Source organism: Antechinus flavipes, chromosome 4, assembly GCF_016432865.1.
Source record: "Antechinus flavipes isolate AdamAnt ecotype Samford, QLD, Australia chromosome 4, AdamAnt_v2, whole genome shotgun sequence".
Taxonomy (NCBI): Eukaryota; Metazoa; Chordata; class Mammalia; order Dasyuromorphia; family Dasyuridae; genus Antechinus; species Antechinus flavipes.
The window spans coordinates 284181123-284202228 of record NC_067401.1 but is presented as its reverse complement, the minus strand read 5'-3'; the positions used below and the strand labels follow the sequence as shown (position 1 = coordinate 284202228).

At 37.6% G+C, this 21106-nt stretch overlaps 1 long non-coding RNA gene across 1 annotated transcript; it reads left to right on the top strand.

Annotated features, from left to right (window-relative positions):
- Window positions 1–5729: 5729 nt before the first annotated feature.
- LOC127562051 (uncharacterized) lies at window positions 5730–15099 on the top strand. Its single transcript, XR_007953597.1, has 2 exons — window positions 5730–8777; window positions 13221–15099. It is a non-coding gene; the product is annotated as an uncharacterized LOC127562051 (long non-coding RNA).
- The last annotated feature ends 6007 nt before the right edge of the window (window positions 15100–21106 follow it).

Sequence of the window (21106 nt, the reverse complement as noted above, 5' to 3'; positions counted from 1 at the left end):
ATAAGGATGATGACAACTAAAATGTATGGAATGTTTTAGTTTTGTAAATAAGATCTCATTTTATCCTCACAAAAATTTGTGACCTGGTGTTATTATTATCATTATTTTATAGATGAGGGAAAACAGATTGTGACATGCTCTGGGTCACTGAGTGTCTGAGGTTGGATTTGAATTCAGGTTTCTTACATTGACATAAAGAAATATTAAAAACAACCCACAGGAAGTTTTCTAGCATAACAACTCTATAAAACTAATGGAGAAATGGAAGGTAACATTGCAAAACTGAGAAGGGATGGGCTATGACCTGTATGGTTCTGGGATAAGTAAGGCAGCAAGGAATCCCTATACCAATGACTTCTCAGATCCATCCAAATACTGAGATATTTTTCAGCATAAACTTTAAACATGGGTAATCTTTTCTTGTCAATGTCACCTGGGCACTTCTCATTCTGCTTTCCTCCATCCATACCTGTCACAGTTGGTCAGAACATTGCAAGATATTAGCACTGATATCAGGTGAGTGATTTTAAAAATTAATTTATATGTATGAGTTTGTAGAAGTGTATGTATGGTATTGGTGGGGTGTTGGTTGCACTCTATTTTTACTGTTTTCATTTTTTAAAGTGATAGTTTGTAATGGAAAAGAGAACTTAGGTTCAAATACTTACAACCTGTGTGACATACGAACATCACTTAAATCTTTTTGGAATGTGGTTCCTCATAAAATGAGTAATTACAACAGAGGTTCAGGGTCTTGACCTTTCATGCACCAATTTGGCAATCTAATGAGACTCATGGATTATTTCACAGAAGCATGTTTTTAAATGTGTACAATAAAATGCATGGAATTACAAAGGAAACAATTTTGAAATACTATTTGCTTATCTTCAAACCAACACATGTTCTAAGATACTGGCCACCAGGCTGTTTGGAAGGCAATGAATTTTTCATTCATTACAATTCTTCATGCTGTTCTTGGTTCAGTGACATATTTCTCAGCTAAATTTTAGACATGGTTTAATAGTAAGTCACCTTCATACAGCTTTTGGAAGTTTACAAAGTGTTTTACTTATGTCAACTTTCTAATTCAATTCAACAAATACAACATTTATTAATGACTCCTCTGGGTAGGGTACTGGGTTAGATGCTTGAATACTAAGACATTGCTCTCCCCTAAGTGGAATTATTCCTTTCCTCAATCAATTTTCATTCTAATTGGGGGTGGGGGTGGGGGAAGAACAGAATAACACAATATATAAACAAATATATAAATATAAAAAATATAAAAGTGTGTGTGTGTATGTTTATCTGGGAAGAGAGAGAGGAAGCCCAGTTTCTAGACTTAAATAAAAACATTTGGAGGAGATCAGAAAAATGCAGCAGATGGGTACCTGGGTAATACTTCAAAATAAGTCTAAAATAATATAGGAATTATAAGAGGAATGAAAGAGACCTTTATTAAGTGCCTCCTAGGTAACAGATAGAGGCAGCTAGGCTCAGTAATGGGTAGAGCTCTAGACCTGGAGTAAGGAAGACATGAATTTAAATCCAGCCTTAGACAGTGGCTATCTCTGTGAAACTGAGCAAGTCACTTAAGCCTGTTTGCTTCAGTTTCCTCATATATAAAATGAGCTGGAGAAGGAAATGACAAACTTTTCCATATCTTTGCCAAGAAAATCCCAAAAAAAGGTCACAAAGAGTCAGACATGATTGAATAATTGAAGAAAAATAAATGTACCAAATGCTTTATAAATATCTCATTTGATTTTCACACCCACAGTATGCTCTATTACTTCCCTAATTTTACAGTTGAAGAAACTGAGGCAGGAAGGTCACACAGTTCAAATTTGAACTCAAATTCTTTCTTTCTCCAGGCTAACATTCCACTATTTCACCAAGCTGCCAAGGGAAAAAGAGGGTGAATTACATGGAGTTTAGCTTATACCAAGAAAGGGAAAGGGCATATAGAATGACCTATGCAAATGGTAGTCTAGTTAGAGTGGAAGCAAGAGTTTGCAGAGATAGATAAATACAAGTATTAGTTAATTCCATTCTTTAGAACTGCAAAAAGACTTACTAGCAGTGCCCAATGTCAGAATTGAGATTCAAATCTAGGTGTCCCTATCTGCATTCCTTAGCTTTTGTGGTGTGACAAGGGTCTTTTGATAATTATGGGGAAAATCTAGTAGATATAACTGTGCTAAACTCCATTCTAATAGCAATCTGAGTGTTTGGGGACACAGGGAAGGATTGATGTCCCCAAATGTAAGGCAGGGAGCATTTTGACCCAGTTGAACTGAAGGCTTCTTTGCACAATTTTGCTTGGGAAAACCTAGAAAGTAAACTCGGATAAGTCTACTAAACATGGAGGTGAAGAGTTTCCTTCTTTACTATTCTTTATTCCTTTAAAATACAAAGATCTATTGCCAAAAAAAAAAAAAAAAGGAAATTTGCATTTAAAGGACAGTAATTATTCTATCCTCATTCTTTTTTTCATTTACATCAGTTTTTTATTTCTAAAATATAAATAATCTAAGTAAATTTGCAGTAATCAAGAATCCAAAAATACAAAAAAACAAGTAGTTTTTTTGTTGTTGTTTTTTTAGTAGCCGCCACAAATCCCAGGATCCCCTTGTGGCTTCTAAGAGACAACAAAGAAGGGAGGTAGCAGCTCAAATAGGCCACTAGATAGCAGCACCTCCTCATTGAGAAGGTGAACAAGTGAAGAGGGAAGAGCGAGAGAAAGAGATACAGAAACAGAGACTGAGATAGAGACAAAGACACATACACACAGACTGAGGAGAGACAGAGAGACAGAAACAGAGAGAGAAGGAGGGAGCGAGGGATAAGGACAAGGAGAGAAAGGGGGAAAGGAGAAAAGAATGGGAGAGGTGAAGGGATAAGAAAAGGAGAGAGGGAGACAAACGTAGTTAGATAAATACAAACCCACATGGAGTCTCTTTAGTCAGAAATGGAAAATAAACTTAAAAAAAAAAATCTTCTATACCATTAAATCATTTGAGTAAGCTAGAGTTCTCAGGACAATAATGGCTTTTAGTCAGATGACCAAAAGAAAGAAATCAATTTTTTTTAATGCTAGCCAAAAACATTGTGATACATTAAAGAAAAAAAAAATATTGTGAACATAAATAAGAAAAGACCATATGGTAAAAGAAATGGACTTTGAAATATCATGTTTTAGCTGGCAATGTGAATTAAATTGTTGGTTATAATAATAGCTTCTGTATTATAGTACTTTACATTTTTACAAAGAAAACATTTTTGTCAAAGCTACCCTATCAGGTAGATAGTGTATTATTATTTCTGTTTTGCAGATGACAAAACTGAAGCTGGGAAATGTTGGGAGAAATGATTAATGTCAACACTTCATAGAGCTGTTAAATAAAACTATTTTGGCTCCAAAATCTAATAATCTTAACATTGCACACCCTGGTGTAGCTAATTGTTTATGTTAACATTGTCTTATAAAAACTGACATATAAAAATACTTTTCAATTTATAAACCAAGGAATTCCTTTCTAAAAGGTAGGTGAGACGGGTAATATTCTGATTGTTATCCTGATTTTTAAAGATGAGGAAACTTGACCAATTTTCTGCTGCACAAAAATAAAAGGATTTATAGATGCCTTGATATAGAACAGACAAATTTTTTTCACATTTATTTATTTATTTTTTAATTTATGGAATAAAGCAAGCATCTTCATAACAGTATAATAAAAAGATGATTACATATGAAAAGTACAAATCTACTTGCTATTCCCTTTAAATCTATAATACAGTTATCATGTAAATTTCTTTTTCTTTTTTTAGAAGAGACTTTAGAGGCCATCTGTTCCAACCCTTTCATTTGATGCAAAAGTTGAGCTGTGTGTGACTTGCACACAGCTAATGAGGGAGAAAACTAAGATTTGAAGGCAAGTCTTTTGAATCCAAATCCATTGCTCTTGTTTTGAATTATTTTATTTAATGTACATGTTATAAAAGATAAATATCCACTAAATAATTTACTTCCTTGTACCTTTCCCTTTGAAATGAGAGCTATTACTTCTTTTACTTTAATTTCCTTACTAATGGAGTATTGCCTTTGAACAATAAAGGCACAATTCATTTTAACTAAGTAGCTTCACTTTTTTTTAGGCTGTATTTTCATAACTATATAAAGCAGAATAGGATAAAAGACCCTAGTAAAAATCTCCATATACTGCCTCTGTTTCCTTTTAAATTTGGATACTAACACTAGTGTTATAGATTGAATCATGTCAATGTTTGTGTCATGTGAACTTGACATGAAATAGTTGACCTATCAAATATTTAAATAGGCACAGTGAAGCAGAAAAGGCCTGGGGCTGCTTGGCAGGACACTTGGGTTCTACTTAGCTCTAGTTCTGAACTGCTTGGCTGTGGAAACTGAGGCCGGTTATCTAACCTCTTTCGTTCTAAATTTCTTTACCTTTAAAAAGAGGATTGTGAGAATAAATGTGTTTTACTAGTTACATGACATAACTTTGAGGAAAGTGATGATGTTAAGCAATTATGTTTTTTTTTTTTAAAGCCAAGTGAGTTTTGACTATCTTATAAATATTGCTTTTATGTAATCTATCATCTATAATATCACGATAATTTTATTTTGTTTTTAAATTATAACCCTATCAAGCTGATTTATGTTGGTTGGTTGCATCCTCAGTTTTACTGGTGAGAAAATGGGTACCAGGAAGTTGAGTAACTTATGCAAGATTATTCAGAGAAGTTAAAATCTCTAACTATATATGCAAATTTATACTGTATATGTAAACCAATCAGGATAAGCTCATTTTACAAAAATAATTTTAATGACTTTTTATAAGAATTGAAAACTGGCAATTTATCATAAGAGATTATAGCAGAATGGGGAAGAGACCTTAGAATTTTTAGATTTCTACAATGGAATGTTGCTGGTCTAAGAGAGAAAAACAAACTACTCCCTTCTACCCTCAAGCACTGGAGGAGAGAAAAATGGGTGGGAAGTGAGAAGAGGATAGGCTGGGACAAGAAACATCTGAGAAGAAAATGAGGCATGTCTATTGGACATCTGCCACATCCAGAGACATCAGGAAAACTTTCAATTTTTTTTTTGTGTGTGTGTGATTCAATTCTTTCTCTTCCTTCCTTTCCCTCCCTCCCTCTCTTCCTTCCTCACTCCTTCTCTTATTTCCTTCTTTATTCCCTCCTTCCTTTTACCTTCTTTCATCCCTCCTTTCTTCCCTCTCTTTCTCTTCTCCTCCCTTCCTACTTCCCTCCCTCTCCTTCTACCTGTCCCTCTTCTTTTCTGTCTTTTTCTGTCTTTGTCTGCTTGTTTCTCTATCTTTCTGTCTGTCTGTTTCTCTCTCTGTCTCTGTCTCTCTTTCCTTTCTCTTAAATACTAGTATAAGTATAAACTGTAAACTAAGCTGGCCTCTGAAGAGGAACCTGAAAATAACTGTAAAGACAGTAGCGCCCTCTACTTTTGTACCTGACTAAATTTAAACTAAGCTGGAGATAAGGAGATTTTAAAAGTCCTCCATTATGATTTTCTGGGGCTTTAGCACCTTTCTACAACTTGGGAAGTGTAGCTGTTTTTGTAGATGACAAAGCTGGGAGCTGATATTTTTCAAATTCTCCCTTTATTAGGGACTATACGTTATAATATATACAGTGGGTGAGTTTGTTAATTAGGAAATTTGGCTTGTGAACAATAAAAGCTTGTGTTTTAAAAGCACAAAGTTATTGGGTTACTAAAAATTAATAAACTCCATCCCATCAACAAGTAAATTTGAAACCATTTCTTTTTTTTTTTTTAAATAACTTTTTATTGACAGAACCCATGCTAGGGTAACTTTTTACAGCATTATTCCTTGCACTCACTTCTGTTCCGATTTTCCCCCTCCCTTCCTCTACCCCCTCCCCCAGATGGCAAGCAGTCCTTTACATGTTGAATAGGTTACAGTAGATCCTAGATACAATATATGTGTGTAGAACCGAACAGTTTTCTTGTTGTACAGGGAGAATTGGATTCAGAAGGTATAAATAACAAGGAAGAAAAACAAAAATGCAAGCAGTTTATATTCATTTCCCAGTGTTCTTTCTTTGGGTGCAGCTGCTTCTGTCCATCCTTGATCAATTGAAACTGAATTAGCTCTCTTTAACAAAGAGATCCACTTCCATCAGAATACATCCTCAAACAATATCGTTGTCGAAGTGTATAATGATCTCCTGGTTCTGCTCATTTCACTTAGCATCAGTTCATGTAAGTCTCTCCAAGCCTCTCTGTATTCATCCTGCTGGTCATTCCTTACAGAACAATAATATTCCATAACGTTCATATACCACAATTTACTCAACCGTTCTCCAATTGACGGGCATCCATTCATTTTCCACCTTCTAGCCCCTACAAACAGGGCTGCCACAAACATTTTGGCACATATAGGTCCCTTTACCTTCTTTAGTATCTCTTTGGGGTATAAGCCCAGTGGAAACACTGCTGGATCAAAGGGTATGCACAGTTTGATAACTTTTTGAGCATAGTTCCAAATTGCTCTCCAGAATGGCTGAATTTGAAACCATTTCAAACCAATTTAGAGCGTCTCCTAAAAACAGAATTGCTGCTATTATGAATATTTGGTAGAAAATAAAATGTTGCTGAAACAAAACATCTAGATGTTCAGATATTTTTTTTAAACCAATGTGTAGTGTGGGTATAATGCTGGATCTGAAGTCAGAACCCACATTTGAATCTTGATGCTACTATTTTTATTAAGAGTGAGTTAATTATATCAATTACCTGTCCTTCAAGTCCCACATGTGCAAATGAACTATATAATGTTTAAGGTCCCTTTCAGTTCTAAGTCTATAATCTATAGGACTTCCTCATTAAGCAATAGAAATTCTCGATGTGTACATCTGTGGTCATGAAAATGTTTAATTTTTGATATAGGAATGTGAAGGCTAGCTTCTCTACTTTACAAGGTTTTGTAACATATCTTATAGATTTAGAATTGAAGGGAATTTAGAAATTATCTACTTGAGGCTTTATCAACATCATCTCTCCCCTCCCCCCAAGCCTCAGGTTACAGATGCATTTCGTCCAGAGTTGAAATGAATTGTCCCACAGCCATACAATATGTGACAGAGACAGGATTTTAACACATATTCTGTAACCTTTCCAATAACCACGATGTCTTCTACCATGTTCTGGCAAATGTTGCTAAAAGGATATACAGTTCCTGAATATAAAGTTAAATTAGAAAGCTTAGCAGCATGATAATTATTAATTAATTCTGGTCAAGTTTTAAAATTCCTAATGTTATACATGGACTTTTTGGGGGGAGGGGAAGGGAATCACATTTTAAAAAAAAGTTCTCAAGTTTAATTTCACTACTGCGTTCAAAAATGTTCCTTTTGCGGCGCTACGTTGGAAGAAGACGAGGACTTTAAAATACTGTCTTTTAAACTTGGATTACTTAGTGGTAGCAGCAGCCAGTGGTTGAGGTGGGGCAACCGAAACCCATCTTTTTCCAGCATATGTCGCCGCATCCACATTGAATCAGCCTGCTCCAGTCTAGGTTTCTGAAAACTGGAATTGCAGATCCCTGGTGTGTCTGAATGAAAACAAAACAATGGAAAGGGGGAAAGGATTGGAAAAGGGAGAGAGAATAAAAAGCTGGGGGAGCTAGTTGATCGGGAGAGGTTAAGGACAAGGAAAAAAAATTAAATTTGATCAGAACCACGCCTCCCTCAGAGCACCAGAGCGTGCTTACTGGAGCCACGTTTGGAGGATCCAAAGGAATTCTGCTCTAAACGTCGCTGAGTTTTTAACTGGAAAGAAAATACTTTGAGCATTTCTTTCACTCGGGAGCCGGGTTTCTCGCCTCTCCCCCTCCCTGTCCTGTCCTAACGTTCCGAAAGCCAGAAATGTACAAGTGTAAACTGAAATATTAGTTCTGGTCTAGTGTGGGTCAGAAATTTATGGATAAATGAGGGAACCCGGGGGGGGGGTATAGGAGGAGAAAACGACAGCTTCGGGGGAACAAAGAAAAGTTAGTCCAAACCCTACTACTGCGTGTGTGGTTTTTGCATTTTCTCCCTTCGGGTGGGTATGTGGGAGTCTCCTTGGAGCTTGTGGGAGCCTGTCCCAAGCCTGCTCGCTTCTATACAAACATCTGTGAAATGCTACGGCTAGGGCCGCGGGCTGGAGGGCAGGTAGGAAGGGCATCGGGAGTCTAGATGTCAGGCGACCCGCTGCCCACTACTAGCGGGGGAGGCAGCTTCGGCCCTGAGACTGAGGAGAAGAGAGGGGAAGGGGGGCTGTGGGAGCCCCGAAACCAGGGAGCTGAGGATTGTGGGCCCAGGGGCTAGCCCTGCTTCTAGACCGCCTGAGGGAAAAGAAAAGAGGGGAGGGGGTGGGGAGAAGAGGCGGGACGAAGAAAAAAGGAGCAAACGGGCGGGAGGGAGGGAAGTGAAGAGGGGAGGGGAGGGAAGAAGCGGGAGAGGCCACGTCACGGCTATTGTGTCTTTCCCCCCCTCGCTTATAAAGCCCGATGCGCTCAGTTCCTCAGCGCGCCTGGGTCTGGAATCAGACACTGCTTTAATACTTGGAGCGCGCTCACCAAGCGGAGCTGTTCGTATAGTATTGCATCTCATTGGGAGGGCCCAGATCGACAGACAGAGCGGCCATGCGGACAGCGATAGCGGCAAAACTATGTCTGGGGCTCCTGCTCCTGGCACTGCTGTTACCCGTACAGGTGAGCACCGCATTGGAGGCACAGAGTTGTAGAGGGATCTCCCGCGATGTACTGGGCGGGAGGAGCAGGGTGGGGCCTCTGGACCTGGACATTGACTCTCCCTTCAGCTTTTCATACTCCTTCCTCCTTCCCTCCTCTCCCCTCCCTCCCCAAATCTTTCCTCCTACCCCCTTAACCTGGGCAGAAGCAGAACCTATATTCAGAGAGGGCTTATTCTGTCGCCCAGACTCCGTCTATATGGAGCGAGGGTCGCCTCGTCTTTCCAGACAATGCCCTGCACCCGACGAGAAGCCTCCCCTTTCCTTCCTACTGCCCCGACGCTCTTACCGCTTGAGAGTAACAATGCTCTCCCTTTCTCTGCTGGCTGAGCAGTACCCTGCCTTGCTTCAGATTCGAGACCCCTCCCCACACACCGACCCAGAGATCCTGCTCCTTCCTCCCCGCCCCGCCCAACCCTGCCCATCCCATCCAGCTCTGGGCCACTGCACTCGGCTCTGCGCGCTACCGTATGGAGAGAGCGCTTCCCCTCTGAAGGAACCCCTCACCTCCCAAAGAAAGAATCCTCACCCGACTGCCATTAAGGAAAAGGCAGTCCTCCTAAAGACCCCTCCTCACCACTCAGAGCCTGCCCCCTTCTGTTCCCAAGGAAAGATCCTCTTTCCCTGCACAGAGGAATCCCCATTCTTTCCTTCTTAGCCAACCCTCACACAAAGACCCCGTCCTCCTTACCTCTGCCCCTGCGCGCTAACGCGCGCGCGCCCACGCACAAACCTGAGCAGAAAACGCTTGTTTTTCAACGGGCTTGGGAAAACCTCGACCTGGGACCCTGAAACCCTCACCCTCCCATCAAAATAGCCCTTGGTATCGAGACCATGTGGAATTTTGTAATCCCCTTTCCTCTCCCAGCCCCCACCCTCCACCCTCCCGGGAAGCTGAGGGAATGAGTGAAGACTGTTCTACTCCGGGCTTCTTCCCTGACCTGCCACCTAGAAAAACAACACTGAACCTAGTTTGGCTCGATCCACGAGGAGGGAGTGGAGTGGGTGGGCATTTTCGTGACTCAGTCCCCGCCTGCCCCATCTCCCAATTCCACTCTCCCTTAGCCTTGAACTGCATCTAACCAGAACCTTCCTGTTCCTTCGGTCCATGGTGCCCTTCCCCTGTCCTTTTGCCTTCCACTCTCCTGCAATCCTAACCCTAGATTGTTTATGAGCCTTTTAAAAACTGACTTCACACCCTTCAGCCCAGCAGGACCCTTCTACCTTTTTTTTTTTTCCCTGTCCTTTTCTTTACTAAAGCTTGGAGACTGCAGGTGAATCGTTCAAGCTTGAAAGGGGTTTGATCGAACGTCTATGTGGCCAATACTGTGTGAGGCACCGTGTTCTTTTAGAGGGAGATAGATATAACCCAAGTCGAGCTAGGTGGGGACAGGGAGCAAGCTCCTTTCTGCCCTCGAACAATTGTGGTTTAGGGAGAAGCCTTAACCCGAGGAACCCTAGGAGGGAAGTGAAATGTAAATTTACAAGGTATTGTCTGCCGTGGTGGCTGCTTCGGGGTGTGGTGTGGTATGATGGAGAAATCTGAAGGTCCCCAAAACGATGTAATTAGGATAGGAAAAGAAGGGAGAGTACCTGAGACATCATCTAGTCTTAGTCTCTCGTTTCACAGCTAAATAGCGGAGCTGGGTTTGAAATCCAGATCCTCTAAATCCCAGATATAAGATTCTTTAAACATTACACCAGAAGTCGATTAACAACTATATAAGGAACAGTAAAGTAAGTGGATGGTCTTGGGAGAGTTGGACTGGGTGCCAGCAGGTGTTCTGAAGGGACGTTGTATCCCCAGGAGGGCTTCTCAGGAATCAAGTCCCGTCCCTTAAGAAGGATGCCAGTAGTTTTGGTTCTAGACCTCCCCCTTTCTTGCCTACTGTCCCCCTTATTGAGTATGTCTGGGAGCCGTGATTGTGGAGGGCCGAGAGTGAGGTGGCTAGAATCTGGTGTACAACTATAAGTCAACGATTCAGGAGTTTGAGAGAGCAGAGATTTGGAGTGTTCTGGCGTGTGTTAGCCGGATCTATCCGGAATAATATAGACTACCTTAAGTTTTTCTAAAATGGGGAAATGGGTTTATAGTTTCTTGCCATTTATATGACACCTGCTTGTGTCCACCCCTGGGACAACATTCGTTGAAAGCCTATCTGTGTGAAGCCCTTTGAGCTCCCCCTTCTGAGGACCTGGGTAACTGTAACCTATTGTTATTTTCTGTTCTCCCTTCTCTTGGCTGCTGGTTCTGCCTTGGGAGCATTAGAATTTTACTGTGGGGGAGGGGGAAAGGTTTCCAGAAATGTTCCCGTCTGACTTCCCCTCTTTTTTTTTTTTTTAAACAAAATGTTTTTAGTAAACAGATAGTTATTAAGTCTAAATTTTTTTTTAAACTAACATTAACATTATCATCCTAAGCTAATGTGAGTAAAAAGAGTACTTAGAGCATTGTACATGACTATTCATCGAGGGCTATAAATTCATCTCTAAAAAAGAAATATTGCATATTAAGGAAATGAATGGTATTATAAACTTGTATGAATCATAGTAACAACACATTTATGTAAGACATTCAGGTCTATAAATTAAATGAATTACCTACTAAAATAAAAAGACTTATGGTATTGGCACTAATAATTCAAACTCTATTCACTTTAGGGGTTCCAAACTTGAGAAAAATGCTCTTTATCACTACTCACAAATGCCAGGTTTTAGAGAAAAGACTTCTTACCTGTCTTTTTTATATTTATTATAGTACTAAACATTGCTCAAGGAGCCATAAAAGGATTTTCAACTAGGGTGATGGACTTGAAATTTTTTTGATCAAGATAATTATTTTTCGTTGGGACTTGTATGCTTATTTAATCAGTGTTTATTTAATGAGCTAATTTTCTTCATAACTAAATAAGCATGTTCTTGATGTGTGTGTGTAATGGAAAGCACCTTGGTCCCCTTCCTAGCTCCCACTGACTGTATGGACTTGGACACCAAGGCTTGTTTGTCCTGGGCCTTTCCTTTTATGTAAAGTAAGAGATTGGACAGTCCCAGAAATCTACTTTTTATACTTTAATTAATAAATAACTAAAGTGTACTCAATAGTTTCCCAGCTGACTCTAGAAACTTTCCTCCTGTAATTGGAAGCCCAGAGTGGCAGAGCCTTGAAAATTTCAATACTATCTCAGAAATAATCAAGGATCTGGCATTGTTCCCCAACAATGGAAAGATTATCATGCCTCACTGGTATTCATTTAGTGACATTAAAAGGGGGACCAGTGACCTTCTATGACAATATTATCTTAGATCTATGTTTCATTCTCTCATACCTGGGAAATAACAATCTTTCTAATCTCACTTACTAAAATTTGTCATACTTGGACATCTGTACCTTAGTCACTTTGAATCCAGAAAAGTGCCCAAGTCAGATGGAACTCTAAATACTGATTTTGTTTATTTTAAATAGAGATTGAAATTTTATGATTTCAAGTGGGCAACTTTTGGCACATTTAAGATAATATCCTTACCATTTGCTCATAGTGAAAAGCAGGTGAGCAATGAATATGGTCAAGCTTGTTACCTGGGCTTCTCTTCAAACTTGTCTTTCATTGTAAATGTGTACATGTATGTATGTATATGTGTGTGTGTGTGTGTGTGTGTGTGTGTGTGTGTGTGTTATGTGTATACACCCTAGCAACAATTTACTTGTGTATACTACAATTACCTTCCGGTAACTTTGATAAAGGAGAAGTGAAAAGGTAGTCTAAGCAAACACATCCCAGGAAGATATATATTGCCAAATGAGTTGATCACTACCTGAAAATTAGAAAATAATCAATTCATCATTTGCCATTTTGCTTGTTGTGCTACTTTGGTGTAATTAAAAATATTATCAATATCATGAATAATAATTTCAATTTATATATTGATTTATTGTGTACAAAGCACTCCTTTGATCTTTACAACAACCGGGTGAGGTAGGCAGAACAGACTAATATTATTTACATTTCAGAGATAGGAATATTGAAATTAAGTTGTTGCTTTACAATTAATAAATGAAAGAGGTAAAAATCAAACTAAGGCTCTTAGTAATTCTTAGAAGATCTTCCTTTTATGCTGTATTTATATGGATAACTTGAGGGAGTAATTATAAATCCTCATGGAGAAAATGGAGCTCTTCAATTCTAACTTCAGAGTATATTTCCTTCCCAAATCTTGTGGCATAGGTCATGAATGAGAAAAATAAGTAAACTGAGTGAGCATATAATTGAGCAATTCTGTTATTAAGAGGTTTGTTAAGTAACTTTCTCATAATATGTATATACTTTGCCTATTTTGACTGAATTTCTATTATTGAATCTTTTATTTATCCATCAACTTTCCCACCCCCTCCCCAAATGTATTTCAGATTTATTCTCAAAATGCAACCACAGTACCAAGTATAACCAACACTTCAATGAGCACTGCCATTCTGACAACAACTAGACAGACACCAAACAAGACTACTTCTACTTCTTCTACTACTACTACTATTGCTACTACTAGTACTACTACTGCTACTACAGGAAGTGGAAATTCCCTGCAGTCAACTGCCAGCCTCTTCATCATCTCTCTCTCTGTTCTACATCTCTACTGCTAAGAGACTCAGTCAAGCCAACAGCAATGCTTCCCTAACCCATCTTCCTGAACCATCTGAGATGACTACATCTACTAGTCAGTGTGGCAAAGAAGGAAACAAAATCTACAGTCAATGTCTTGGCCCCCCACCCACTCTAATTTCACACCTTTAAATTTATTGACATATTGGTTCCAGAGAAAGTCTCAAGCTAATTTCCCATCTGTTGAATACATAATTTGAGAAGGATCTACCTGTATGATTTCATGGGACTAACTGATGTTGGACTTTTTAGTTCAGTGTTTAAACCAGTTGGAACTTCGAAGAGCGAGACTGAAAACAGATGTCATCCACTTAATTCAAGATTTAAAATTCAATAAATATGAACAACTAGAACTCTCTCTACTTTGGGAACAAAAGGGTAGATTTTTGTCTTGATCCAGAAAAGGGAAAAGGGTAAAGGGTGTGGAAAAGAGACTTGGTTTTCACTTTGGTTCATTAGCCATAAAATGATTAGATGGTATAAACAACTTCCATGTTTCTATTTATATGAATGATGGAAGAGGCATCATCAATCTTTGGTAGTAAATTCTCCATGTGTTTCAGCAGTACTAATTTAATGCCTATATACTCTAGATAAGTTTTAAAACATTGAAGTATCACTATTCTCATAAAAAATAAATTATTTACTCTGGGGCTTTGGATTTGACATAGCATTTAAATTGCTATATCACAAATGACATGTGCCAGAGCAGTGATGGATTGGAACCTTTCCACAATGAAAACAAAATGAGTAAAATTGGCTTTCATAATATTCTGTAGAAAACTAGACATTCCCATTACTTCCTCATCTAACAAAATGTTAGATTTCATTAGTTATCTTGCTTTCCTTAATTCCAAAGACTTTTGAAGTACACGACCTCTTGAATAACTTTCAAATGTTTTATTTCTACATATGTCAAATAGCTAACAGTTTTGAAAATGATCTGTTGTGAAGGTTGATTATTTTAAAATCTCTAAGAGGCAAGCGTGTAAAAGCCAAACAACAAGAAAAATTGAGTATTTGGAATGTAAGGACTAGGAGCTTAATTGCATCATTATAAGTTCACAAGATCTTTTATACTATTTCTGTAAATACTTTTTTTTAAAAAGAAATTTTGTGAATCAAAGTAGCTTACAACTGAGACTTGTCATTCAATATTTTTAGATATAGAATATGATATTAAGCCTAAAGTTGGCCTCATTCAGGGAAGCAAATATTTCTCCTTTCCTGCTTTAAAAAAAAAAACCACACACACAAAACTACTGTAATGTTGAAAACTTCTAAAGAAATCCTTTTTTTTTTTTGGTTCACATGGTCACACACTGTTGCTTAGATTTGAGGTATCCAATATGACTGTATTATCCTAACTTCATAAAAAACAAAGTTTGCTGTCCTTAATAGTCAACCCAGAAACCTCCTCATTCAAAAAGTGTCACAAGCTACTGTGTGTGTGAATGAACACTCCTTTATGCTCTATTTTGTATGCTGTACTATGTTTGGGGTTCTTGTATAATGTGTTTGTGTCCTTATGCTTTGATTCATAGTAACTACTCTAATGTTATGGAATTGATTTGCATTGAACACAAACTGTAAATAAAAAGAAATAAACCCGAATTGAAAACTTATGTATTTCATTTGTATCTAGCAGTTTATTTTATATTTTTAGTTGTTAAGTCATCTTTCAGTCATGGCCAACTCTTTTTGACCCCAACTAGGGTTTTCTTGGCAAAGATACTGGAGTGGTTTGCTGTTTCCTTCTCCAACTCATTTGACAGATGGGGAAACTAAGGCAAACAGGGTTAAGTGAGTTGCCCAGGATCACCCAGCTAGGAAGTGTCTGAGCCACTTCAACCCAAGAAGATGAGTTTTCCTGACTCCAGACCCAGCACTGTGCCATTGTGCCACCCTACTTCTCAATTTTATCTTGTCAGGGTTTTAAATTTCCCTACTAATGTAGAAACAAAATACTTAACAAGTTTAATTTTCTTCATTTTCTTCCCTAATCAGTGTCTCCAAAGTTAGGGTAAGAACTGGATTTTTGCTGGTAAGATCATGAAATTTTGAATTTATGTCCTTTCCTTAGTCTGTAAGGGAAACTGCCTCATGCCAAATGTTTACAGGAAATGGTGTTGGATGGAAACATTTGCGGTCCCCCCAATTTCCCTTACTTTGCCAGTTTTTCCTCTCATTATCATTTTATTGTTATGGGCACCACTACTGGATGTGTGCCAGCCAGTTTGCAAGCCATTGCCTTCACTTTTGCCTTAATGGCAAAGGGAAAAAAGATCCTAGACTTCCGCAGTTTCCTATCTATCCAGAACCATTGGATAAGGGAAAATAGAGAATGAGATTTGAATGTACAGAAAATCAGAATCTTAGACTTAAGAAAATATCTTAGGCTATCAGTCTATCTTTAACTCAAAAGACTAGTTTACAATATCTACAAACATCCCCCGCAGTTTTTTAGAAGACTCCAGTGATAAGAGAGCTCTCTGATAAGGGTTCCTATTCTTTTTTGGAATAACTTATTAGGACATTTTTCTTCACAGGGAGTTGAAATCCTTTTTTGTTGTTCAGTTATTTTAGTTATGTTCTACTCTTCACAATCCCATTTGGGGTTTTCTTGGCAGTGATACTGGAGTGGTTTGCCATTTCTTTTCCCAGCTCATAGGGTAGATAAAGCTCAGGTAAACAGGGTTAAGTGACTTGCCCAGCGTCCCTCAGTCCCAATTGTCTGAGACCAGTTTGGAACTCAGGAAGTTGAGTCTTCCTGACTCAGCCTCAGCACTCTATCCCCTGTACCATCTGTTTGAAATTTTTGTTTTAATTTAAAGCCCTTGCTTTTAACCCTGGCCACTGGGCCTAAGCATATGACTGCCCTTCAAATTTTTGAAGTCTTACATGGTATCCTTTATAAAATTCTTTTTTCGATGTTACATACCCCTGTGAGGGATGTAGAAGACCCTTACCCAAAATGACTACTCAGAGATCACTCAGTAGAAGGCAGAAAAGTTGTTTATTGAAAAACCTCCAGAGGATGAGCCGTCCCATCGCAAGATAAGCTCGCGGTAGGAGGGCTAAAGAAGTAGTAAAGATACATAGCTTTTATACAAGAAATTACATCACAAGTAAGAGAGCATTGAAAGGGGAGGGGGAGGCATCTAATTGGTTGTTGCTATTTGGGGAGATTGGAATGGAAGGTTTCTGTTTCCCTGAAATCTCCTGATTTCTGGGAAACAAAGTCAGGCCTTCAGGCTTAATCAAGCAGACAGTGGTCCAGCTAATAGACTAAATATTGATAAATGTCAAATACCAATAAATGTCATCAGTTCAGGTTAAGTAAATATGTTTCTAGCTGGCCAAGGCTCAAATAGATATGAGCCTGCACATATTATACAGGTCATAGGGGAGACACAGAAATAATAAAATACAGAAAAAGAATGCATACATCCCTGTAAGTTCTTCACCTTATCTATTCCCCACACCCCCATATCCTTCAGTGAGTGGCTCTTTGGGTGCCTTGCTTTCTAACTCCCCCTTGATTTTGGTCACAGTTCCTGGATTTGCTCCATCAATATTCTTCTTAAATAAAATTAAGAAGCTTTCAGTCCTGGATATTGAGGCCTTGATCCAAATTCTACAAATATAATTCCAAATGTAACAAGTTGAATCTTTTGAAAAAAAGCTTAAAAAATCAAAACTCCTTTGAAGAAGAGAAATATAATTAATTTTGAAAGCTTGGCTTTAAAAATTGTTATTAATTAAGCTAATACTTAGGGCATAATGGAAAATATGAAGCCTGGGAAAAGAGTACCTGGGTTCTGTCCCTGGCTTTGTCCCCCAACTCACTGTGTTATCTGGGATAAATTGTTTCCCTTCTATTGGCTTCCATTACCTTGCCAATCAATGAATAAACATTAAGTATCTTCCCTGTGCCAAGTATTGTGTTAAGAACTTAGAATACAAAAGCAAAAATGGCAATATTGACTTTATTATTCTCTGAGCAAGAGGTAGAAAGCAGATGGTTTTGGTATATGGTGGCAGGAGGGATATCAAGATGCCTTTACTGATTGCCTGGCATTTTGGTTGTGCCTGATGGGATGAAACATAGACTGGATTTTGCAAATAAGGGGGACTTTGGTAACGTTAATTTATTGAGGGCATCATCAGAAACAATGAGTTAACCACCACTACTATCCCCAACTTGAGGGGATGTGAATGTTGTAAATAAGGGGGCAGGACTAGATGATACCTATTCCAGCTTGAATAGCTTATGATGATATAATGAAAAGAAGAATGACCTTGGCTTTAGAAGACCCAGGTTTTGAATTTTGGTTTACCTTTTATAGGTATGTGACTTTGGACAAATCAATTACCCCCTCCCTCCACAACCTTTGTTTCTCTAGAAATATCTTATTGATATAAAGAAAAAAAAAAGAGATCCATGAATCTTTGTGACTAGCATAATTTTCATGGTTCAATTACATATTAAGATTTTGATTATTTACTTTCAAAATCTCAAAAAATTTTGATTATTTACTTTCAAAATCTCAAAAAATACAGATTTTTAAAAACAATTTTTTGATTGACATTTAAAGTCTCAACACACAAACAATTATTTCAGATTAGAAGTGTAAGAATTACTCTAATTAAAAAAAATGTTAGTTTTATTCTGGTCATATCAGGAGAAATGAGGGAAAGCTGCTAGCATATTGGATAGATCCCTGTAGTGAAGATACAGAAAGACTTGAAGAAAGTAGCTTAGACTGGGCAGATAAAGATGAGTTGTATTCTTCATTACTGGAGGACATTTCCAGATCAGCGAAATCACTGATCCCTTTGAGTATTTTGAGAATCCATAGAAAATGAATATGGTCTATGAAGTTTACTCCGATGGTATTGAGATTGCCTGAACTCTTAAAGATCTTTCAGATGGCTAATTGTAGGAAAGGAAATAACAACTTAGAGATAAACAGATTTTGAAGCCCTCATCAAGCTAAAATGAGAAATAGCTACTTAAAAAGAAAATATTCTAAGACTCCACACCCAAAACCACTGACATCCTTTAAATAGATTCCCAACATTTAGGTAGTGAAGAAGGATGTGTTTTTCACATTTCATAGTCTTAATTCGGGGTTTCCTTGGTGATTTTTGGATTGCTTCATCAGTGTAAAGATAACCTTTTTTAGGTCTTATTTAGGGTGGAGAGTACTTGAAATTTAAAAAAAAAAAAGGCATAATCAACATTTCCCCCCACCTTGAAAAGTGTTCCTCGGATTTTTTTCAAAGAACTTATAAAGTCTACATATGAATTTTTTTAAAACAGAAATTTATGAATGATGCCCAAGAAGGGTATGAAGGGCAAATGAAATGGGAAAAAATATATTTTAGAGCTGGAATCACATAATGGTAGTTTAGTAAGGTAGATTCATCTTTCTGTATTCAAATCTGGCTTCAGACACTTACAGGCACAGTACTTGGCACACAGTAAGTGCTTAATAAATAGTGCTGATTCAACATTCTCTCTTGCCCACTCCTATTTATGTCCAATTAGTTGACAAATCTTGTTATTTTATTTTTTTGAAATTTTATTTTTCCAATTACATTTAATATTTTTTAATATTTGCTTAAAAATTTTTTTTGAGTTCCAAATTTTCTTAAGCTTTATTACTTTACAACTGAAATGCTTCTCTCAATTGTCCCCTTTCTTATGGTAATACCACAATCATCCTAGCTCAGTTTCTCATCACCTCTTTCCTGGACTTGCATTAGCCTCTTAATTGGTCTCATGTTTGCTATTTAAAGCTCTGCATATCTTCCCTCTCTTTCTAAGGTGATTACAAATGATTCTCCTTTCTTGTATTCTATGTTTCAGCCATACTTTCTGTATATTATTCCATCTTCTGCTTCCATGTCTTTTCATAATCTATCCCCTGTCAAGTCAACAAGCATTTATTGAATGCTTATTGTATAAGAAGAAGGAGGGAAATCTTTTTATCTTCACCTCTTAGAATTCCAAATCTCTGAAAGGGTCAACTCAAGGACTACCTCTTCCCTGAGGCCTTGAGTTTTGTACGCACTTATCCTTTCCAGTAGAATATTGGCTCTTACATGGCCAATATGGGAATTTATTTTGCTTGACTGTGTATTTGTGACAATAATTTTGTTTTTATTCTTCCCTTCTTTTGAAGGAGAGGGTCAACAGGAGGAGAAAGGAGAAATGAAAAATATACTTCTGATAATTGAATTGAAAAAAATTCTGGCTCCCAGAGCCTCCTTTCTCTCTCTCTCTCTCTCTCTCTCTTTCTCTCTCTCTCTCTCTCTCTCATTTTATATTTATGGTATTTATTTAGTTTTCAACATTAATTTTGTAAGACTTTGAGTTCCAATTTTTTTCTCACTTCTTCCCTCCTCTTCTCCCTCCTCAGGACTGCAAGCAATATGATATAGGTTAAAATTATATAATCATGTTAAACACATTTTCACATTAATCATGTTGTAAAAGAAGAATCAGAACAAAAGGGAATAACCATGAGAAAAAACATTTTTGAAAAAGTGAAAATAATATGTTTTGATCTGTATTCAGTCTCCATAATTCTTTCTCTGGATGTGGGTAGCATTTTCCATCATGAGTCTTTTGGAATAGTCTTAGATCATTATATTACCGAGGAGAGCTAAGTCTATCAAAGCTGATTATCATATAATGTATTTTTACTGTATACAATGTTTTCCTGCTTCTTAGAACAAAGATTCTTATCCTGGTCTGTGAACCCCTAGATTTCATATTGCCTGTGAAGTTGAATGAGAAAAAAAATTACATCTTTATTTTAATTAACATTTAATTAAACTTTTTAGTACTTCCTTGTTTATCAATGTAGGTAATAAATATTCTTCTGAGAACTATAAGTTTCACCAAATTGCCAAAGTGATCCATAGCACAAAAAGAGTTAAGAAACCCTGGCCTAAAGGGAAGAAAGAAGGTACTTCATATTTATCTTTGTATCCCCATCTCCTACCACAATGTTTGACAAATAGAAAGTGTTTAATAAATCCTTGTTAAATTAAACATACTCTCTACCAAGGATCATGAGCAAAGGGGATTTGGTACAGCCTAGAGAACCCTGAAGACTGTACTTAAGCACAAGCCAGGTTTAGATAATATAGCAAGTTCAAAGAAAGTTGATGTAATGGTTTCCAGCCTGGATCACTTGCATAACATCCCTATACTGATCACCATACCTTGAGTGCCTATGCTAAATCAATAAATGATAGAGGTCAGTTTGAACTGGCATTCACTAGTTGATTGGATTTGCACAAAGAAGGCTGGCAGTTATGTATAACAGCATTTCTTTTCCTCATTTAGGAAAGCCTTCATGGATAAGTAAACAGCTAAGATCTAAAAGATAATTGCTAAGACCCAGGCTTACAAAGGCAAAAACACAGTTCCTACCAACAAGGAATTCAATCCTAATGGGGTTTTTGCATGTAAATATATATATACATATTTATGTATATATATGCATATGTGTATATGTATGTATATATGCACATCTATATATGTATAGTTATAGACATACATATAAGTATGCAAACATACACATGCATATATGCACATACACATATGCGTACATAAGAT